Below are 24474 nucleotides of genomic sequence, written 5' to 3' on the forward strand. Positions count from 1 at the left end.
GCAAAATATGGATGAGCAATTTTATGAGAAAATATAAAATGTTAAAACACTGAATATAATTCAATATTTTTGCTAATTAAAAGGACAATTCAAAAAGTAGGAAGTTCAAGTGTTACCATCCCCTTTTTATATTCAAGAAAACTGAGATTCAAAATCATACAGCAAGCTTTAGAACTCAAACTCAGATCTTCTCATAACAAATTCAAGATGTTTCTACTCCATCAGTTTTCTCCCAATACAAAAACAATAGTAAGAGATTGAAGAGTTTTGAGCAGAGAAGTAAACATGATGAGACCTGTGCATCTGGCAACAGTATGAAGAATAAATCAGAACAGAGAAAGTTCGAACTAGGAAGACCAGTTTGGGGACTATTACAATAGACCAGGTGGGTGGCAAAGATGGACTATATTATGGCGGAAAGAACAGAAAGAAAAAAATGGATGAGAAATATTGTATAGGTAGAATCAATAGGATTTGACAACTTATTAGATGCAATGAGGGAAAGAGAAGAATCCAAGAAAATATCAACAGAACCATGAAGATTAACTAGGCTAATCTAACGAAAGAAGGGTTCACAGCAAATTGGTGGTTCTGATCAAGGGAGGTTTATAGGGTTTTCTTGTTCTTTTGATTATTAGATTTAGAAAAGGACCTAAGTTTTGGTTTAAACACAGTGGACTAAGTGACTGATGATGCTATGAGTAAAAATAGGGCAACTGGGAGTAGTTTTTAAGAGCAGAATTACCAAACATAAGTTTGAAGTACTGGCAATAAGGAAGTCTGAAATGCAGGTCTAGAGGAAAAGAGAAAAGTCAAGTCTAAACATAAAGATTTGGGAGTAAACTTCATAGAGGTGATGGTAGAAGATATGGAAGTGAATAAAAATACCAAGGGAGAAAATAGACTGTTCATGGTCCTCTTTAATATTCTCTTAAGAAATCCCAACATTTGTGCTTCAGAAGATAACCAACCAATGAAGGACACAGAAGGAAGAAAACAAGGATAGTGAAGAATCTCAGAAACCAAAAGAATTCTCCAATAAGAGAAGAATATTCAGCAGTGTCAAATAATGCAAGGAAACAGAGATGGATAGAAAATGGAAAACAAAAACCCCATTTGACAATTAGGAGGTTATCACTGATCTTCAAGAGGGCAACTGCAATAAAGTATAGACTGTTAAGTTGGATCACAAGGAGTAGTGAATGATAAATAAATGGGAAAAAAAAGTATAGATTATTTTTTCCCAAGTTGGGTGGTAAAAAGGAGACAGAGACAGAAGTAACTCTAGTTGGTAGAGTAATACTAGTTAATACTTATTTCTGACTAATTAAATGCAAATAAAACAATTTTGGAAGTTTATATGACAAGGCTTCTTAACTTTTCTTGGGTCATGGACCCCTCTGGTGGCCTGGCGAAACTATGGATTTTTTCAGAATGTTTTTAAGTGTATAGAGTAAAATATGTAGGATTACAAATGAAACCAATTATATGATAATACAGTTATCAAAATTTTTTAAAACTATTTTTAATGTTCATGGACAAGAAGTTAAAAACTCCTGAGCTAGACAATAAAATTTCTAGGGGGCAGGGGTATTATGATGACAGATCTAGAACAGAAAGTAACTTCAGATATCTATAGTCTAATCCCGGCATTTTAAATATGATGAAATTTAGGCCAAGGAGGTGAAATGATTTGTCAACTTTCCCACAGGTGAAATAAGTGTCAGAGGTGGCATTTAAACCTAAATGTCTTCTGATTCCAGTGCTCTTTCTTGCATATTCTGCTGCCTCCTATAGGAGATATTTAGAAATCCTTAGCTGTCCCAAACCAGTACTCAGTTAGTTTTAGACCTTAAGTACAGAAATTAGCATGAAATTGTTAACTGTTGAGTAATGCAGAAGAACCCTGTGAAATGTAAATATCCACAAGAAATCCAAATAGTTGGGTTTTTTTAAGAGTACCTACAAATGTCCACAAATGTCATACAATCAAATCTAAAAGTTTCTTAAATAAAGTTACTGTACTAGGGGCAGCTAGGTGGGGCAGTGGATAAAGCACCAGCCCTGGATTCAGGAGGACCTGAGTCTCAGACACTTGGCACTTACTAGCTGTGTGACCTTGGGCAAGTCACTTAACGCTCATTGCCCTGCCCAAAAAGAGTCTATAAAGTTACTGTGCTAAAGTATAAAAGGGGCTCATTAAATCTGCTAAAAGTTATTCCCAGTTTGTTTGAAATTAGCCTCCTAAAAATTAAATTTATCTATACAAATATAACAAAATAAGTTTGACGTTTCATTCTTTATTTTCTATTCTAATAAAAAGACTATGATTGGAGAAATCTAAGCAATCTTCAATCAACCAGGAAGCATTTAGTAAGTGCCTACTATTGGAGATACAAAGAATGCATCAGTACTTGCTCTTATTGAGGCAGCACAGAGGAGTGGAAAGAGAGCTGGACGTGGAATAAGGGGATCTGGGGTTCCAGTACCGGCTCTGCCCCTGATATTTCTCTATTTCTGTGACCTTGGGTAAGTCCCTTCACATCACTGAACCTGTTTCTTCATCTGTGAGATAAGGGAACTGGGTTAGATGACTAGAAGATCCCTTCCAGTTCTAAATCTATGATCCTGTGATTTTCTTTAAAAAAAAAAAAAAAGCAATTCATTGCATTAAGCATATACCTAAAAGTCCAAATAATGAGGAAAAAATGTATATACATAAAAACAATATAAACACATACATATTTTTTGTAATGGCTATATTTATAGGTAAATGAGAAATGAGTATTATTTAAACAACAAAAACAACATGTCAGGGCTTGGAGGGGGGCAATTCTAGGCTTAATTACTATAATAATTATAACCAATATGTTGGAGAGACCCAGTCTTTTCCCCTTCACTCTTAGTCCATTCTTCCCATCTACTCCAAGGTCCAGTTCTCCTTGAAAGTAAGATTTATCTATCTTGAGAGATGAATAGGATGTATAAGAATGTGGTCAAGATGAGCATATTATGCGATCTATGACCCAAAGCAGAGAATGTGATAAGAGAATATCTAGTTCAAATTTATTATAATCATTTACTTAAGATGAGCAAGTCATATAACTAGCTAAAGACCACAAATCAAGCTAAGACATCAAACTATAGCCCCAGTGTTACTGTTTAGTTTGTAAATTCAAACCTGAGACATTAGCTATAGCCCAGTGTTTAATGAGTTATCTGTTTGACCAACTATAGATCTGCCTCTTCTGCCATCTGTTCTTTGATATGTAAATGATTACCTAGTTTTCTGCCTCCTGTAAAATTCCATTGTACCCATCCTACCTAGGTAACCAAAACCTATATTATATAGCTTAAAATTCCTACTCAGGACATGCTGATTTTTGTATACAATCTATGATCTGAACAAAATAAATTTCTTTCTACTAAAAAAAGAAAAGAAAAGAAAAGAAAAGAAAAGAAAAGAAAAGAAAAGAAAAGAAAAGAAAAGAAAAGAAAAGAAAAGAAAAGAAAAGAAAAGAAAAGAAAAGAAAAGAAAAGCAAGATTCACCTGGGCCAAAGAATCTTGGCTGGAGACAGATCCCTTTATCTATATAACTGAAGGACTTTACTAATGAGACTTAGTCTGCACCAAAGCACACCTATTTGCCCCCATCACCTTGGATGGGGGCCTGCATTCTTTCTCTGATTTCTGTGTGTGTGTGTGTGTGTGTGTGTGTGTGTGTGTGTGTGTGTGTGTGTGTATGTGGGGGGGGGTCACAGTGACCTCAGTCATTTATCCCTAGACTTCATTTTAATATAACACACCTCCAATCATGTCAACCAATTAGATTTGATTGACTGCTACGTGATGGACCTCCTACCGTTAGAAGGGTATATAAACTGTGACCCCACCACCATTAGGTGTCTTTGGTCTGAGAGAGATGTCAATTGACCATACTTATATTAATAACCTGCCAGCATATTATTAAAACAATTAGATTACTCAGAAACTAAGTCTCTCATATGTTTAATTATCACTGTTATGGCTAACTGTAAAGGGATCATAGCCTTTTCACTCCAGATCCTTAACAAGGAGCTCCCCTTAACTAGGCCCACATGGAGAATTTCTCCATACAGAGAATTCTCTGTTAGGACTCTGGCTGTGATCTAACTCACATATTTTTTAACCAGGAAGTAAATTTTATCTGGATAAGCATGTATGTTTCTGTATGTCTACCCCTATTTTTGGTGTCTGTTATATGCCTGTCTCTGTCTAAGTATGTTCCTATAATTGTTACTCTCAACAGTCGGATTAGACTCTTCCACATAGGGACAGAGGAACGTATATTGTGCACCAAAAAAAAAAAAAAAAAAAGAATGGCACCAGGGATATAAGAGTTTCTGTGGAATAGCATCTGCGCTACTCAAGTCTTATTAAGTATAAGCCAGACTTTCTTGCTAAAGGAGTTCTGATAGAGAGCTCCAAAGCTCTGGCAGAAACTGTGCTTATGTGTGAGAGGCAAAGGTGTGTATAGGTGGAGGGGTAGAGGTATGGCTTTGCCCAGGAGGGCCTATGAACCTGTTCTTGACATCTGGAGGCAGAAGTGTGTAAGGAAAGAAAACTACGGAGAGCATTTTTTTTTTTTTTTGCTGTTAGGTGAGTCTGCCATTATATCTACAACTTGAAGCCATTATGAGGTAACTTTGTATTACTTGTTTGTCCTTGTCTGGGTCTCTGTCCATTTGTGTAGCGTTTTCTAAAATTAGTTTAAGGGATTTGAAAAAGCAGAAGATTTTTCCCTGAGTAAAAATATCAAGGGTCTCTTTTTTTTTTTCCTTAGGTGGGGCTTCAACTTGCAGCTTTTGATTGATAACATCTTAGACCAAGCAGCCTACTGGCTTGGCTATAGCCTCCTAGGGCTGATTCTTAGGAGCAAGCACATTATTCAAGTGATATTAATTAATGAGCCACACAAAACTACTTTAGGATGTTTAAATTAAATCTAGAGAACTGGCTTTGCCCCCCAATGTACCTGACATCAGGGCAATGTGTTTAAAACTTTAAAAGTAAGACACTTTGATCAGGGCTTTTATATCACAGACTTAAAAGTAGGCAATTTAGGACTTCATAAATAATTTTGGTCAAGGATGTGAAATATAGCTCTCTTGAACTGTAAATTATTAAATGTCAATTCTCTCCCAACTCCAAAAAGGTGAAGAGCAACAGAACAAAAACAAGGGTGAGTATGAATCTTAATTTAAAAATTAAAACTGTGTAGTCTGCTAATGGGGTTTGGGAATAGCCAGAACCCAACTCTTGTGCATAAGCCACTAGATGTCTCCTAAAAGTATTTGTAATTACTAAAAACATCTTTTAAGGATGTCCCACAAACTTCTTCCTATATTGAGACAGTTTAGCTTTTTTATTTCATAGAGAACATTTGAATTTTGTAATAGACAGATTAATGAAGAGATCCCCTAGGATGAAATCAACTCCTTAACTTTGGAAAAACAGGGCTTTAGTAAGATTGGCTTGATAGTAGTATGTGCAGTCTAAGACATGTTTGAAATTTAAAGGAGAGTAGACAGTCTGAGTAATGGGTCTGAAAGATTAGGAAAAAGAAAGAGTTGAAGAAAAATACAGAAAGAAGGATTAGGGACAAATGGGGGACACATACCCTGCATACTGCAGGCGGCCAGTAGCAAGCCCACATGCTCCGAGACACCATGCCCTACTCCCCACCCCCACCCCCTGGATAATTGAGAAAGTTTGGTTTTAAGTAGAAAGATTGAAATTGAAAATTTTGTAATTTGATTTGAAAGTCAATAGACAAAGTTATAGGGGGTGGCTAAGATCAAAACGGTAGATGCCATGTGTTCCAAGTTCCTCTCGTTCCATAGGCAGTTTTGGTTATGGGGGAAGGAGGGATCTGATAAGAACTGTTTCCTAAGTATAATACGATTTATTATAGTTAAAAATCTGTTATATGCTGCCACTTTTTAAATCCGTTGTAGTGGAATAGCTGAAAAACAGGAAACCCTATAATAGGAAATGCTTAGAATAAATAGCCCTTGTATAAAATACAATACCAAATAATTAAAATTATAAGTTAAGGTTCTATATGATATCATTTGGGGAAAAGGTCCAGATGTAACTGAATTAATTCTCGTCTTATTTTAAATGAAATTTATTTAAACAAAGTTACCCTAGTTATGTAATTTATGTGCAAAAGAAAAGTGACTAACATCAGTTTAAAAATTCATTGTATTAGAGATATTGTTAGAATGTGAATTCCTGATCCAACTTGACTCAGCTTCTTCACTCCACCTGGTGGCATGGTCGGAATCCATCCACCTGGGGCCTAGCACAATTACTGGATGTCTACGCAACCACGAGACGTGGTATGGTAACCATCCCATAACATTTTCAAGTGTCATCATGGACAAAATACTAAATTTGGCCTTGATCCAGACACATGGTGGTAAAAAGTGTCAAAAACCAGGTATAAATCCTTGTCTTAATTGATATCATAACTGCCTCAACTCTGTATTGCATATGAGCATAAGTGTCCTCCACAGGGAGGAATGTAATATGCTATATGTATTGAGTTTAAATTTGTTCTATAGGAGTTATATTTTGAAGAACTCTCACTGTTTAATTTGATCACTGACAAGGCTATACTAAAGATTAGTGGAAATCCAGCAGTTAAACAGATAAAGAAGTAAAAATATCCAGAGACAACCAGAATCCAGACCAGAATCCAGACTCCCTGATGGCATCTTAACACTCAACAAAGACAAGATTTCAAGGACTCCAAATGAACATTTTTGTTTTTTCCTTCTGTTACTATATACACCATCTATAATATGTATCTTCTACAGAGGCATTCCCTCTGTAGACATTGTCAAAGTGCGAGTCCATGAGGAACTGCCCCTCTGGACAAACTTTTCCCTTTCTCCCCTGCCTATATTGTTATTAGCATACTGTTTGTTAGCATAGGTTATGATATTCTGTTATTTTTTACTGCTTCAAGGAAACACCCTGTGTTTCTTAATGAAGCACAGGAGAGAATGTAAGGAATTGTGTGGGTTTCCATGACCATATCTTTGCTTCATTATGGTCAGACTGAAAAGATGCAATCTTGAAAAGCCATGCCAGGTTAGCATCCAGAAGCTGGCCAGCTTGCAGCTACAGAGTCACCTGTTAGTTCTGTCAATCAAAGTTGCCAGCCAATTAGCTTGGAGGTGTGTGTGTGTGTGTGTGTGTGTGTGTGTGTGTGTGTGTGTGTGTGTACGTACGGCCCTGTTTCCAGTTTTGAGGGAGGTTTCCAGAAGAAGCCTGAGGGAGGAGGGTGCTCACTCTTGCACACAGGAGGGAAGGAGAGAGATGCTGGTGTGGTGGACCTTCAGACTCAGCCGCGGGACACTGCATAGTTGATTCTCCTTGGAACTGCAGATTCCAAGTGGTGGTGAGTTTGTGTTGTTGAAGTGAGGCTAGCTCTTTGGGGCTAGCTGAGCTGGAGGCAAGTTTAAGGTTTGAGTCAGTTTTTTTTCAAGCCGAGCTTGTTCCGGATGCCTGAGGCCTTTGTACCCTAGTGATTTAGATGCTAATCATCTGGGTAGCAGGTCGTATATTTCCCTTCCCCTATTCCCATTCTCATTGTCCCTGGCTCTATTAACTTCAGCTGTGTTGTAGATTTGTTCCCATTAATAAAACCTGTTGTGTTTGTTGAAAAGAAGCTGTTAATCTCCTTTCTTACCCCAATATTATGGTGAGCCGCCCAATTAACTCTCCCCATACTAAATTTGGCCCTTCCAATCTTTTGAGTTATGAATTGTTAAAAGACTGATGTAAATATGTTATAAATTTAAAGGAAAAAACCTTTTTAGAAAAAGGTAATAATGGTTTTCTATGAAGTTGGCATAGCAAGGAACCCTTTAAAATATCCTCATATGTATTTTAAGATTTTAAGATCTAGCCACATGCTCAGTAAAGTACAGTGATTTGATTTTAGTTGAGAGGAATTTCACAGGGAAAAAAAAAAGATTTTTAAAAAATCAATCTCTAAACCATTGGACCATGCTGTCCTAAGAATAACTTTCACCTTTGTCTTCAGTTTCCATCTAGTAAGGTTAAATAATCATCTAATTCAGGGCAGCTAGGTGGCGCAGTGGATAAAGCACTGGCCCTGGATTCAGGAATACCTGAGTTCAAATCCAGCCTCAGACACTTGACACTTACTAGCTGTGTGACCCTGGGCAAGTCACTTAACCCTCATTTCCCCACCAAAAAAAAGAAAAAGAATAAATCTATAGGATGAGTTCATTAATTCTAACACCATAGAAATACTAGATATGGTAATGGTATTGGTTATTGTGATTATTATATAAAACCTTAAATGTTTCCTTGTGCTATTCAAATAGAGGATCATTTAATTAACTCCTGTGAAATCTCTCAAAGGTTTCTGCCTGTGGAAACATGCTGTGGTCCTGTCATTCTTAGGTCAAATTCCTTAGGTCCCTTTGCCTGGACCAGAAGAAAAAAAGCAGCAGGTTACATATATTTTAAATTAGCCTAATGTTAACAGGAGTTATCTCAAACTGCTTGTAAAACTATATTTATTATACGAATTTATGGATAATCTTTTTTCTTTTTAAAGTGCTAAGAGTATTAGGCCTTAGAAAATAGTTACCATTTGCAATTTTAAATCCAGATTTGCTTTGATTTAAACCAAAATCTGCCTTAAAGGAAATAAATAATGTGGTGTGAGTGTGTGCTCTCTAACAGGATTATGATGATAAATTAGAACCTAACATAAAAAGATGGCCCCAAGAAAGTTCTATTTGCCTCAGTTTACCATCCTGTAGGAGGGAATAATGGAGTATGATTATACAGTGCTCTGTAAGGTAAATTGGAAGCACATTCATCTAAATTAAGATGACTTTATCGGTAATTAATTGGTTCTGTTTCAAGTTTTAAAAATACTGAATACTGTGTGAGGTACTGTGTTTCTAAACTTTCTTTTTGGGGGGGGGGAATGGGGGTTAAGTGACTTACCCAGGGTCACACAGCTAGTAAGTGTCAAGTGTCTGAGGCCAGATTTGAACTCAGGTACTCCTGAATCCAGGGCCGGTGCTTTATCCACTGCGCCACCTAGCCACCCCAAAACTTTCTTAATACTGTGAAATTTGGTAAACAATTATATCAGCTATGTTAGAAAAGCAATTTCTTTTATAATCTAGATTTAAGAATTATGATGTGTGTATGTGGTTTCTTTTTTAAAAAAGGAGAGGGAATGAATGGGTTTAACAGCTGTTAGGTCATTCTATCAGCCCTGCTGATAATTAAAACTTACAAAATTCCAAGTTTTGCCTATGTTTAAGAGGAAATTCACCCAAAATTATTTTGTCATCACTTATGAAAATCAAAAGATTATTAGCTAAGCTAATTGGAGTTCTTGTTTTAATCAAGTTTTACATAGGAAATTAAAAAGGAAAAATTGGTAATTACAAGAAGAAAATACCTTGTAAAAACTTCCTTTATAAACCCACAAGTATTCTTAGAGCCATTTGGTCATAAATTCCTATGAACCCTATACAAGAGTTCTTCTGTGTTATAAAATGGGAGAGAAATTTTCAAGCCTACTTATAAGGTAGAGTGAATTTCATATCTAAGGTTAGTTGTCTATCATTTGTGGAGATTATGTACATCTTGAAGCAAACTGATATTAACAAAGTCCTCCACTCTTAAAATATTAATTTTGCTTTAAGGGTCAAATATGAAATAATTTTAGAGAGGGACATATGTATATATGTTAATCATTTTCTTAGGGTTTAAGTAAACTGTCACATGTTCACTATCTATGTAGGATTCCAGAATGTAATTAGTTTTCTTGATTTCTAATGATATAATTAAAGACAAAGAAACGAAAAAGATATTGAGCAAATTTTTAAAGGCCTGGTAAACCTTGTTATTTTGATGATTATTGGAACTTACTATTTAAGACATTATGAGACTATTAACTGATATTATTCAGAGTCTGACTCCATGTATGATCATTGTGTAATTTAAGATTCTAAATGTGGATTCTAATCTGTTCCCCCAGTTTTGGGGAAAACTGACTAAAATCACTGATAAAACAAGTTTAGGTTTTTAAGGGTTTATTGGAAAATAGAAAGAAAAAGATTGAGAACAGAATTCCAATAGCCTGGCATTCCTATCTTTCCTCAAATTTCCTGTGAAGTCCTCTGCCGCCACCACCATCCAGTCAGGAACCCAAAAAGCCCCAGAGCTCTCTGCGCAGGCTCCCTCTCCTCCTTCCTGTCTCCTCCCAGAAAATAGGAGGCTCCTCAAGTTGATTGGCTGGTAACCTTGATAGACAGCACCCATGAGCAAACGTCATTTCCTGACGCCAAGGAAAAGCCACAATATCTCTGAGGCATTTCCTCATGGTGGAGCTTTCCCACAGCAAGTGTCCAGTAGGTGGCATCATTCCAATCATTACAGTCCCCCCTTTTGTTCCTCAAGAAACAAAATGTTTCCTTGACGGAACAGTAAAAAGAATATAACTATTGCTAACTAATAATATGTGAACAACAATATAGAAAAGGAAGAGAGGAAAGTTTTGTCCAGAGAGTAATAAAAATATATTCAAATTCAAACTGGCCAACATCTCTGATTAGTGAAGGTAAAACTAGAAAAGGGGTACTTAGGATGTTTAAAAGATCCATTTGAAATTTAAAACAGCCTATACTTGGTAGTTCTTTCTAATTTAAGGGGACAGGGGAGGGGAAATCTTACCCGATCAGAAGATGAACGTTCGGTTTTCCTCTTCGTGGTTAGCCAAACTGTGTAATTTAAGATTCTAAATGTGGATTCTAATCTGTTCCCCCAGTTTGGGGGAAAACTGACTAAAATCACTGATAAAACAAGTTTAGGTTTTGAAGGGTTTATTGGAAAATAGAAAGAAAAAGATTGAGAACAGAATTCCAACAGCCTGGCATTCCTATCTTTCCTCAAATTTCCTGTGAAGTCCTCTGCCACCACCACCATCCAGTCAGGAACCCAAAAAGCCCCAGAGCTCTCTGCGCAGGCTCCCTCTCCTCCTTCCTGTCTCCTCCCAGAAAATAGGAGGCTCCTCAAGTTGATTGGCTGGTAGCCTTGATAGACAGCACCCATGAGCAAACGTCATGTCCTGACGCCAAGGAAAAGTCACAAAGTCTCTGAGGCATTTCCTCATGGTGGAGCTTTCCCACAGCAAGTGTCCAGTAGGTGGCATCATTCCAATCATTACATCATCAAGGAATGTTACTGAGCCAATGAGCCATGATGCCAGCAACCCTATGGGGTTTTATATGCATAAACTCCAATTGGAGTTCTCATGGGAAAGGCTGGGAGAATGTCTATTGGCAAGGGCTAGGGTAGGAGTCTCCTGCCTTAATTTCCCCAACACGACATTTCTTGGAATAGAAAATATCCCACCTGACTGATTTTGAGCCTGGTTCAATGCAACTAACCATCTGCACAACTTTTGCCTGAAATTGTCATGAAGTTAGGGGAAAATTTATTCCCTTACTGGATACTTATAACCTTATTCTTTTATGGTAAATTACTATAATCATGTGATAAACACAATACTGGATCCTTATCTCTTAGGTTAATGCTGAACTACATCTGTATTAATATGGTGAGATGCAGGTATAAGATTTGAACTATTTGGCCTGAAATTTTGATCCTTTCTATATTCCAAACAACTAAACAGTATTTAGGCTTGATATCTATTATTAACTATATGACTTTTTTATTTTAAAAAATTCTTAATAATAAACATTTTTAAAGTTTTGATTTCCAAATTCTATCCCTCCTTCCTTCCCTCCCTACTCCCTCCCAGAGGCAGCAAGCAATCTAGCTATATAGTTCTGCATAAGATAATGTGCTTTAATTTCTCATAAGGGTATGAGGATAATTAGGCAAATGATGCAAAGCTCTGTGAAACTAGTATATGGTTTTGCTATTTAGTTAATATCATGACTGTCTCAGGTGTGTGATAAGGAAAGGATATCAACATAGCTTGTAGTCTATTTCGCAAATGCCTTAAAGAGATATCCATCCACTTTTGTTAAAGGGTTATTCATCTGAACATGGCTGGAAGTTGAAAATGCTTCTATAACTTACTTGATATGCACTGTTGTAAAATTAATTACTAAATGTATTTTTGTATATTGTCCCTGAATCTTTTGTTACAACTGAAGTTAATCTGGCCACTTTTATATGAATCTGTTTTCATATTGGAGTTCATTTTATAAGAAGGATTCTGAGATTTCTTAGTGGAATCTCATTCTCCTAATGGAGGATTTTATAACTCCAAGTATAAAAATTGGGTTCTCATTTTCTGTTCATATCTGAGTTTCCTATATATGTCAACATAAAAACTAGACAAAAACTGTAAAAGCCTCTAGTCTAAAAGGTTTCAAATTTCATTCTCTAATAATAAAGACATAAGGACTGAGTTAACTTTCATTATCTGACTTCATTATTGGCAAAGTAATTTAAAGTTGTATTAAGATCAATTTTGTAGGAGATTTTTAATAGAGGAACAGGATCTCTACAAGTGACCTAAGTATAAGAAGTCAGTGAGCTGGGGAAGAATGGCTCTGAAATCACACTTGGAATAGAGAGCTGCATCAGATGGTATCACAATCAGATTAGCTGTATGAGATGAGACTTCTGAAACTTAAATGGACATTTTTTCCATGCCCTTTGTAGATCTGTAAGATCCACTGAATTTCTCCCCTTTTCCCCTTCACATCGTTACCCATCATAAGCCCCACAGTTAAGAGCCCTTGAATAAACTATATGTAATATCAGTTATTGATTCAATGATTCAGGAGACTTCATTCTCAATTGAATAAAATGGGGGAATGCAAGAAATAATTATAACCAATGGGGGTGGGGGCGGGGGCGCACCAGTCTTCTTTCTTAGTCCATTCTTCTCCCCCCTACACATCCACCCCTTCCAAGGTCCAGTTCTCCTTGAAAGTATGATTCATCTGGGTCAAAGAATCTTGGTAGAAAGAGATTCCTTTAACTAGATAACTGAAGGACTCTACTGATGAGATTTACACCCTTACCAAACCACACCTAGATAGAAACTATGTGTTCTCTGCATTCTGTCTCTAATGTCTTTTTTTTTAACCAAGATGAGTGAACTAAGTCACATATCCCTAGACTTAATTTTAATATAACACACCTCCAATCATGTCAACCAATTAGATGTGATTGCTGTTAACCAATTAGATTTGATTGCTATATGATGGATCTCCTATAGTTAGACGGGTACATAAACTGTGACCGCACCACCATTAAGGGTCTTTAGTCTGAGAGATATCCATTGACCATTCTTTTATTAATAACCTGCCAGCCTATTAATAAAATGATTAAATTAACCAGAAACTGTCTTATATTTTTAATCATCACATTACAATAAATTAGGCATGACTAAAACTTATTTTTAGTGATAATACTAATGGGGAGCGGAGTCAATGGCAGAAGAAAGGCTGTAACTCTCCCTACTCCTGACAAACCCAACCACACACTCCAAAAATAATGTCATAAGACAACTCCTGGAGCAGCATAACACACAAAAGAACAGAGTGAGACTATTTTCTAGCCAAAGACATCTTAATTAGGTGACTGGTATCACCTGCTGTTCAAGCTGAGAGAGGAGCACAGCACGGCACAGAACCAGCTCCAGGCAGGCTGCGCCTCCAGAGCCTCAGAAGCTTCTGCTTCTTCTGAAGCTTGGCTCATGGACCCATGAGGGGGTCCAGTGGTTGGGGGGAATAGCTCTGGTCTCTGCTAGAACTGAGGAGGGGTGCCCATGTTCTGAACCAGCAAGCAAACTCCAGCAGCAGCCAACCAGGGGGATGGATACAGGCACACCAAGCTTCCAAACATAGAGAATCACATTTCAATCAGACATCCGCTTCTGGGTCAAAGAGAAAACAGGCTGTGGTTACTTACAGGCCAGGCAGGCTGAGAACAAGCCTGATCACCCCCTGGGCCACGCTGTAGTTGGGACAGTGCATCCTGGAAGCAGCACTACACTTTAAGGAGTTAAAAGCCAAGAAATAGTCAGTCAAGATGAGTAGGCAGAGAAAGCAACAGGCCATAGAAAGCCAGACCAGAATACACCCTCAGAAGAAAATAATAACAAAGTTAAAGCTCCTGCATCCAAATCTTTCAAGAAAAATATGAATTGGTCTTGGACTTTGAAGAGAAATTAAGAGAGAGAGAGAGAGGAAAGATGTAGAGAGGTAGAGGAAAAAATGGAAAAATAAATGAGAACCATGTAGGAGAGTCATGAAAAAAAGTCAACAGCTTGAAAAGCCAAATGGAAAAGGAGATACAAAAGCTCTCTGATGAAAATAATTGCCTAAGAATTAGGATTGAACAAATGGAAACTAGTGACTGTATGAGAAACCAAGAAACGATAAAACAAATCCAAATGAATAAAAAAAAAAGAGGTCAATATGAAATATCTCCTTGAAAAAACAACTGACCTGGAAAATAATTCCAGGAGAGATAATTTGAAAATCATTAAGACTGCCTAAAAACCATGATCAAAATAGAGGTTAGACATCATCTTCCAAGAAATTGTCAGGGAAAATTGGCCTGATATTCTAGAAGCAGAATGTAAAATAGATATTGAAAATGATGATACTAATAAATAAGGTAAAACCTCATAATCTTTCTAAAATATAAACCTCCCTTAATTTGCAGCAAAAGATTGCTAAAGAAACCCTATTTTCCTAGTAGATTCAGACTGTATTCAAAGTTAGACTAGTAAGTCTTGCCACTTCTTTATTATACTTAGCTGGACAATACTGAATATTTGCTAGAAGTTGTCTCCAAGAAAACACAAGTGCCTTAGGACTGACATAAGAAGTCATGTGCTTATTTCCAAGAACAAGGCAACACATTCATCTCTTAAAACAGCATTTGTCCAGATCAACTGATCCTTAAATTATGCATAAAATGCTTGGGGGAAGGGAGAGAGACAAGAGAACATGAAATAAGAAATTTATATGTGATCCTAGTTTGTGTTAAACACACCAAAAAAAAAAATTGTTACTTTAAAATTAGGGAAGTAATTCAGTACAGCAGGAGAGTACCTGATTTGAAATCAGAGGATCTAAATTCAAATTCTACTTCTGAACCTTAGTTTCCTCTGTGACTTAGAAAATTTAGTTTCCCACTCTGCTTTAATTTCCCTATCTATAAAATGAGGAGACTGACTTCTATGGGCCTCTTCCAGCAATAAATCTATAAAATGAAAAACAATCATTAGTTTTATTATTATATCTTCCCATCAGAAGTCTCTATACTCCAAACAATTTCCATTATATATTAAAAGAAAATACCAACAAATATCCCACATTCAGGTTTGTCACTCCAATTCTATTCAATAAGCATTTATTACATTTCTAAGTGCAAACCATTTTGTAAGATGTTAGGAATACAAAGATGAAAAAATAGTTCTTGCCCTCAGGACAAAGAGCTCACATTCTAAAGGGGAACAGGGAAGAGAACCCTACAAGAAATAAACATCTAGGAAAGAGAGAGCACTAACAACTAGGAAGATTATTAAAGGCTTCCAGTAGGAAAAGGAACCTGAAAAAAGCCAGGGAAATTCTAAAGGAAGCACTAGCTCATTAGGACTAGCATAGATTTCTCAAAGGACATGAAATAAACCTCCAACAACTTCCTTCAGGTGAAGAGGAAGTACATTCCAGGTATGAGGAATAGTCTGGGAAAAGGCAGAGGCAGGATGCAGAATTCCAAAAAAAAAAAAAAAGCAGGCCAGTTTGGCAGGAAGGGACAGTGTATGAATGGGAGAAATATTAAACAAATCTGAGATGGTAGAAGTTGGATTGTAACGGGCTTTAAATAACAAGGAAAGAGTTTGCCTTTTATCCTAGAGGCCTTGGAAGATTCTGGAGCAGGGAAATGGCATGGTCCTATTTGTAGAAAATAGAATGGAGATAAAATAATGTCCTCCCTCAGATGAATATATGCATCTCTTTTTACATTTTATATGCCCCAACAGAATGAAAACTCCTGACCACAAAATCAAGATAGGGAAGAGTAGTTTTCTACATACTTCTCCAATCAAAAACCTTAGAAAAAGAAATATGTGCCAAATGTTGAGTAACTAAAACTAAATTCGTACAATAATTAGACAGAAACACTAAACAAAGTATCAATCAACCAGTAAGCATTTACTAAGCATTTACAAAGAAAAAAAAGGCAGATTTGGCCTCAAGGAATTTACATTCTAATGGGGGAGAAAGCATGTATTTAAATAGGTAAAAACAGGAGATGTAATATACAGAGTGAAAGTCAGAGGTTACCTTAAAGGTAATCTCGAAGGTACTGGTATGAGAAAGGTCTGCAACAGAAGGTAGAGCTTAAGTTAAATTCCCATGCAAGCAAGTACAAAAATGAGGACAGAAAGCATCAATCAGCCAATAAAAAGGCATAATAAAGACAGTTGTAATGTTGTGTATAAGGCAAAGTAAGTAGACCAGTATGGCAGGACTGTAGAATTCACTAAAACTAAGGTGTCTTCTGAAGTGTATTGTGAAAAAATGAAGCATGTTAAGACCTAAAAAAAAAAAGACAGATTCCCAACAAATATTTGAATAAAGCTCTAAAAATGCATCAGGATTAATTATAAAGAAATACAGCTATAAGCTCCTCCATCCATTCCAGGACCTTGAAGAAGCACAAACAAGCCGCATTAAATAGAAGGCAACATGCAATATGTATCTAGAGCACAAGACCAGATGACATCAGTGCACAAGGCTGAGCCCAGGCAGCCCTGCCAGAGCCACAGCAGGAGAGAGGGCCAACCTGGCACCCAGACAACCCTACTCCAAGACACAACAGAAGACGGGGCCCAGGCTCCTCCCAGGAGGCAGGAGGGTAGTGCAGAAGAGAAGGTCAGCAAAGGACCCAGGAAGTCTAGTAAGTAGGCAAATCAATCTGACATAGACAGACCCAGACCAGCACTCAGGCAGGCTAGTGTCCATGTGTAGTCCATGTCCTAGGCATCCTTACTGGACCAGACCTAACAACCCAATGTAGAAGTCAGGAGAAAAGGGGCCACCTATTAATAAAATCAACAATATTTCATTAGAGCTTGTCAGATTCCCAGTAGGAGACAAAGAACCAAAGGCAAAACCTATGTTGAGTCACCAGAAGACAAAGCTAAAACCCAGAAATTCCTATAGAAGCCTGGGCCTAGTGTTAGTCACAATATCCAGGACCAAGCATGACCTGTTGATACTATACAAAAGATTGGGATAAATAGAGAATAACCAAAAACACAAAGCTCCAATAAAGAAACTGAAGCAGAGGATAAGAGCAAACAGAAGAAAATGCCAGAACATATTGAAGAACTACCATAGCTTGAGAGAAGCCCAAGTGGTAACCTCAGAAGAAAAAATGAAGCTACATGAGAGTCAGAGAAAAGAATATCCTGGCCACAAGGATTACAAGAGTACCTAGAGGAAATGACATAAAAATCACAAAATGTAATATATTAAAATGACAAAACATCTAGAAAGGAAAAAAATGTCAAGGTGTATTAATGTTAGAACATAAGGGAGTATACCTTACCAAGAATTAAACTCTAAGAAAATCAGTAAGCCAAACATATTAAAACAAAAATTGTTTTGTATTTAAAGAAAACTAATATACACACCATCAAAAATTGCTGACCCGGGGCAGCTAGGTGGCGCAGTGGATAAAGCACAGGCCTTGGATTCAGGCGTACCTAAGTTCAAATCTGGCCTCAGATACTTGACACTTACTTGCTGTGTGACCCTGGGCAAGTCACTTAACCCCCATAGCCCCACCAAAAGAAAAAAATGCTGACCTGGAAAATAAGTCATGGAGATTATCTCAAGAATTTTATCTAAGCAAGTCTGACATCCTTCTTTGTGGTCCTCAGGATCACATTGTCCATGGGGTTTTCTTGGCAAAGATACTGGAGTGGTTTGCTATTTCCTTCTCCAGCTCATTTTACAAATGAGGAAACTGAAGCAAACTGGGTCAGACAGCTAGAAAGTGTCTGAGAATTTGAACTCACAAGATGAGTTTTCCTGACTCCTGCCTATGCCCTCTTTCTACTATGCCATCTCACTGTTGTAGGAGATTACAGTTCAGAAACGGTAATTCAAATAAGTATTTCTTAAGCTTCTATTATGGGCAGTTAAGTTGAAAGTAAAAAATTAAACTGTTCCTACTTTCAAAGAGCTTACATTCTACTGAAGCAGAATCATTATAATACAAGCCTCCCTCATCAAACTCTTCATCGTCTATGTCTAATTAGATAAAAATATTGCCATCTTCAGATCTTGTAGAAAACTTTTTCAGGAATGTTTTGTATCTCCAATTAGGCTATAGCCCTCCTGGGGGCAAGTATTTCATTTCTTTTGAAATACACAAGTGTGTACCACAGAGTAGTATTCTTAGGTAGGAGAACTGAGTTTCTGACATCAACTTGGAATTAAGCAAAAGGAGATGGAAGAGAAATTGTCTGGGAATCTAGAAGCAGTAAAATAATTTTGCAACAAGCAGTAAATTTAAAGATCATCTAGTCCAATGCCTTCAATTCAGAAGAGCAAGCTCTGACGTCAAACTAAGAAGTTAGTAAACAGCAGAGACATCAACAAAAAAAACTAAGAGCAAGGTACAGTTTATGCTTACCCTAAAGGTGGGGGGAAGGGGGGGAGAAGATGACTCAGCACTTCCTTTTATTGATCCACCACACCCTCAACCAAGGGGTTAGCCAACAGGAGAGCCAGGGTGTGGCAAGCCTTTCTTCCAGTACACACAGTCCCAGTCTATTTAGACTACCTCAAAGAAAAGTCCCACAGAACTCACTACGGTTTTTATTTTCTAACTTCTCAATTTAATGACTGCATGTAAAAAACACTTTATTGTTAGGAATGACTAATAAAAAGAATCCCATTAAGGAAGATTTATAATTCCCATTTTTAAGATAGAGCAAGAAGTCTGTATGAAGGATTAAAATATATATATATATGTACACACACACACATATATCCATGATCAAAACAAATTCTGCCCAATAACCTAAGGTATACATCCTACATCTAAAGGATACTATAAATACCGTATTTTATTGCCCTTGACCAAAGAATATTCTACTTAGTAAAATACCAAAATACAATACATTTTACAAATATTTTCGACCAAAAGGATTTTCTAGCTAACCCTTTTGTAACGATTGGAATGACGCCACCTGCTGGAGACTTACTGTAGAAGAGCTCCGCCCATGAGGTGAAGGTCTTTGAGGGCAAGACCACGCCTCTTTTCTTTAGCATCAGGAAGTGACATTTGCTTGTAGGAGGAAGAAGGGGGAGCCTGGAGCTCTGACTGGGGCTCTTTCCTGGGGACTCTGGTGGAGAGGGGAGCTAGAAATGCGCTCTCCCTTTAATAGATAGATGAATGTAGGCCTCTCTCTCTTTACCAAATTCTTATTCTCCTTAATAAATGTTTAAAAGTCTAACTCTTGCTAAAGCTTATAATTTATTGGCGACCACTCATTAGATATTTTAGACAGACTAGCTAGAATTTTAGCCCTTAACACTTTATTACACCAAAAAGTTTAATCAAGAAAATACCATTCCACAAGAATTTTGGTTGATCCCAATGCAAAGCCTAAGTAATCACCAATTAATTCCCACTTATACTATTTTTCCACTAGGCTCCCTTACGTGACACTATTTTTTGTTAACTTTACAACAGCAAAAGACAGCAGTGTTGTTAACCTTCTGACAACAAAAGACATGAAATGAAAAGGAAAAATGAATATTCAAAACAACTTGGACAAGGAAGTTCATAGAAAAGGAAACTAGAAACAGTAAAGAATATGGGAGAACAAGGAAAAATCTTGCCTCATCTTTCACAGTTACCTTTCTACTGTGTTCACTCTTTTAAATTTAAAAATTAGAAAATGTGCTCTTTTTAAAAAATGTTTTAACTATACTTCCTGTCAAATTTTTGGACACGTAGTCCTAATTACTTTTATTGTAAGGACAACAATGAAAGAATGTCAGGGAACCATGTCTATAAAACTTAAACTAGAAGATCATGAAGAATTACTGAACATTAGATTTTGAGGAACCTCCAAGTCCTTCCAATACAGCTCCTCATAGTATAAATAGGGAAACGGGGGCCCAAAGAAAAGAAGGAATTTGTCCATGTCAGAGCTGAAATTTGGCAGTGGGATAAAAGGACATGCCAGATACACAGAACCAGTTGGGTGGGTCACAACAGGTCAAAGGAGGATGTGAAAAGAATGAATGAATGAATGAATGCATGTATGCCTTTTCCAAAAGGCAAGACCTCACTGATTGACCATTACAAAGGTACTCTGGGGGCAGCTAGGTGGCGCAGTGGATAGAGCACCGGCCCTGGAGTCAGGAGTACCTGAGTTCAAATCTGGCCTCAGACATTTGACACTTACTAGCTGTGTGACCCTGGGCAAGTCACTTAACCCCAACTGCCTCACAAAACAAACAACAAAAAAAAAAAACAAAGGTACTCTGTACAGAAGCCTCAATATTTTCCCCTTCATAAGGTATAAAGATGGTAGTGTCAACAACGAAAACAAAAGTCAAGTCCAATCAATTCACGACAGCATTTGCTGTGTCTCAGTTCATTAACACTTAGTCCGGGGGCAGCTAGGTGGCACAGTGCATAAAGCACTGGCCCTGGATTCAGGAGGACCTGAGTTCAAATGCGGCCTCAGACACTTGACACTTACTAGCTGTGTGACCCTGGGCAAGTCACTTAACCCCCATTGCCCCACCAAAAAACAAAAACAAAACATTAACACTTAGCCCAAAGAAATCAAAGAAAGTAGAAAAGGACCCACATACACAAAAATATTTATAGTTGGTCTGTTTGTAGTGCCAAAGACCTGGAAATTAAGGTAGCACCCTTGAATGGGAGAACTGGCTAAACAAATTATGAATACAATGAAATACCACCGTGCCCCAAAATAGGAATTAGTTGCATTGTTGGTGGAGCTGTGAACTGATCCAACCATTCTGGAGAGCAATTTGGAATTATGCCCAAAGGGCGATAAAGCTGTCCATACCCTTTGACCCAGCAATACCACTTTTGGGTCTTTTTCCCAAAGAAATCATGGAAAGGGGAAAGGGACCCACATGCACAAAAATATTTATAGCTGTTCTTTATGTGGTGGCAAGGAATTGGAAGTTGAGGGGATGCCCATCAATTGGGGAATGGCTGGACAAGTTGTGGTATATGAATACAATGGAATACTATTGTGCTGTAAGAAATGATGAGCAGGAGTTCAGAGAAACCTGGAGGGTCTTGCGTGAGCTGATGATGAGTGAGATGAGCAGAACCAGAAGAACATTGTACACAGTATCATCAACATTGAGTGTTGATCTACTGTGATGGACTAGATTCTTCTCACCAATGCAATGGTACAGAAGAGTTCCAGGGAACTCATGATAGAAGAGGATCTCCAAATCTAGGGGAAAAAACAAAAAGCACTGTGGAGTATAGATGCTGAATGAATTTCTTTTGTTTTTGATGCTGATGTTTTTCTATTTTGAGGTTTTTCATCATTGCTCTGATTTTTCTCTTATAACATGACTAATGCAGAAATATGTTTAATGTTATGTGTGTGTGTGCATACACACACACACACACACACACACACACACACACACACACATACATATAACCTGCTGTCTGGGTGAGGGGGGAGGGGGGAGGGAGGAAGAAAAATCTGAAATTAGAAAGCTTGTATAAACAAAAGTTGAGAACTATCTTTACATGTAACGGGAAAAAAATAAAATACTTTATTAATTTTTTAAAAATAGGAATTAGTTTCATAGAAACCGGGGAAGACTTGCAAGAAGTAAAGCATGGCAAGAACAAGAACTTATCCAATAACATTGTAAATACAAACAGCTTTGGAAGACTGAAGCTAGGTAGAGTAAGGGAGAGCCAGGCATGAAGTTAAGAACCTGAGGCAAATCCAACCTTAGACTTAGTAATTGGGTAATCCTGGGCAAATCATATAACTTCTCTTTGCCTCAGTTTCCTCAATTGGAAAACAGGGATAACATTAGCACCCAACCCACAAGGTTGTTCTTGGAATCAAATGAGATAATATTTGTAAAGCTCTTAGCAGAGTGCCTAGTACATAGCACCTAGCTTAATAATGCTTGTTTTCTTCCTTTTCAAAGCAATGGCCAACCACAATTCCAGGGAAGCAATGATAACCAAGCACAATCTTCATTCTAGGGGGCCAATGATGAAGCATGCTACCCACTCATTGAAAGAGTGTGGACTTAAAATGCAGGATGACATATATATTTTTGGACAACATCAACCTGGAAATTTTTTGTTTGTTTCACTGTGAATATCTGTTACAAGTGTTATAGTATTCTTTTTTCCCCTAAAGGGAGAGGAGAAAGAAAATAAATCTTTGTTAATTTAAAAAATAAAAAACACTTAGCTTTCTGATATGAAAAGCAACAAGTAGGCCACTCTGAATTCCAAAAGTACTTATGGTTTGTAAAAGCTGGAGCAACGTAAGGAATAGCAATCAAGATTACTATAAGGCTACAGGGCTCTTATGGTACTAAAAAGTTAACCCTCTCACATATCACTATAAAAAATGAAATAGAGATACCAATAACAAAGCATTCAGGTCAATGGAATGATGGGTTTTTTGGTGACCCTCTGCTAGAGTTCAAGCAAAGCCAGACCACTGTCTTAGAAGTGCAGACAGATTCCCATCAGAGAGACTTCAAGGTCAGATATCTCCACAGACCCAAAGCCTCTGCAAGAGAAACTTTACTAGAGGATTGCAGAGTTCTTATACTCCAGCTAGAGGCTGTGATAATACCAAATAGGTCTTTTCAAGTGTTGCACTTTGCCAATTTGTTGACACAATTCATGCCATGCTAGTAGAAAATCCTCATTGGGATATCCCTAGCCCTTTTAGTTGAATGAATTCACAGTAATAGTCCCTGGCCAATCAAGAAAGGAAATGCCTAATTTCCCCCACTGGCCAAATAAAATATTTAAATGTTACAAACTCAGCAACTGCAAAATATATGTGATAAGTATTGAGTATTACAAACAATGTTATCTCCCTCAATACATTATGCGTCAGGGGAAAGTATCTTTTTTCATTTTTAAATGAACCTAAAGATGTCTTTATTATCTGTTATCAGTTTTGTTATTTGTCAATTTTAAATTTAATTGGACTTAGGGATATGGACCATAAACATCTGAAAAGTCCCTATTTTTGTCCTTTGATAGGCGTAACACCTAACTTTCTTTTTTGTTTGTTTGGTTTTTATTTTTTCAGGGCAATGAGGGTTAAGTGACTTGCCCAAGGTCACACAACTAGTAACTGTCCCATGTCTGAGGCCGGATTTGAATTCATGTACTCCTGAATCCAGAGCTTTATCCACTTCGACACCTAGCTGCCCCCAACACTTAACTTTCAAGGACAGGTTTTACAAAATGTTACCTTTAATATCTTTATTTGTACCCCATCAAATATGACCATTTTATGATAATTTCATAATAATACTGGATGTTGTAACAATTGGAGTGACACCACCTACTGGAGAGGTACCGTAGGAAAGCTCTGCCATGAGGAGAAGGCATCTGAGGGCAAGCCATGTGATTAGTTCCTTGGCATAAGGAAGTGACTTTGCTCGTGGGTACTGTCTATCAAAGCTACCAGCCAATTAGCTTGGAGCTATGTGCGTGCATTCGTGTGGATGGGATCTTCCCAGGAGGTTTCTGGGAGGAAGAAAGAAGTATTGTGTCCTTTTTGTTCCTGACCTCCCCACGGCAGGTCAGATGATAGGGTCTCTTAGAAATGGTTAGATTTTTACCTTTGTCTCTGATCATTAGATCCTAATGCTCTTTAATAAATACTTAAACACTTAAATATTCTTGCTAAAGCATCTAATTTATTGGTGACCACTCATTACATATTTTAGACAGACTAGCTAGAATTTTAGCAACTTTACAAGGTCATGACTTACATTTCTATAATCTAATCCAATGGTTCTCAAATTGTAGTTCAGGAGCCTTTTACATTCTTAAAAATTACTGAGGATCTCCAAAGAGCTTTTGTTTATATGGGTTTTTATCAACCAATATTTACTATGTTATAAATTTAAACGTCTTATTAATATTATGAAAATAGTTTTAAACTAATGGATCCCCCAAAAGGGAGATCCCTGGGGAGTAGGGGAAACCATGTCTTGAGAATTGCTAGATTCAATCCAACAACTAGATTCAATCTAATAAGTATTTATTAAGTACCTACATAACATGTATCCAAAGCTAGCACTCACTACTGGCAATCAATGAAGTCTTCTTAGAAA

The 24474-nt window shown here is 37.3% G+C and overlaps 1 protein-coding gene across 10 annotated transcripts in view; it reads right to left on the bottom strand.

The window, feature by feature from the left end:
• The window catches only part of RAPGEF6 (Rap guanine nucleotide exchange factor 6), a 210147-nt gene that overhangs the window by 178806 nt on the left and 6867 nt on the right, over positions 1-24474 (bottom strand). The gene's annotated exons all lie outside the window — the stretch shown is intronic.

The sequence above is a fragment of the Dromiciops gliroides genome, chromosome 2, assembly GCF_019393635.1.
Source record: "Dromiciops gliroides isolate mDroGli1 chromosome 2, mDroGli1.pri, whole genome shotgun sequence".
NCBI classification, from domain to species: Eukaryota; Metazoa; Chordata; class Mammalia; order Microbiotheria; family Microbiotheriidae; genus Dromiciops; species Dromiciops gliroides.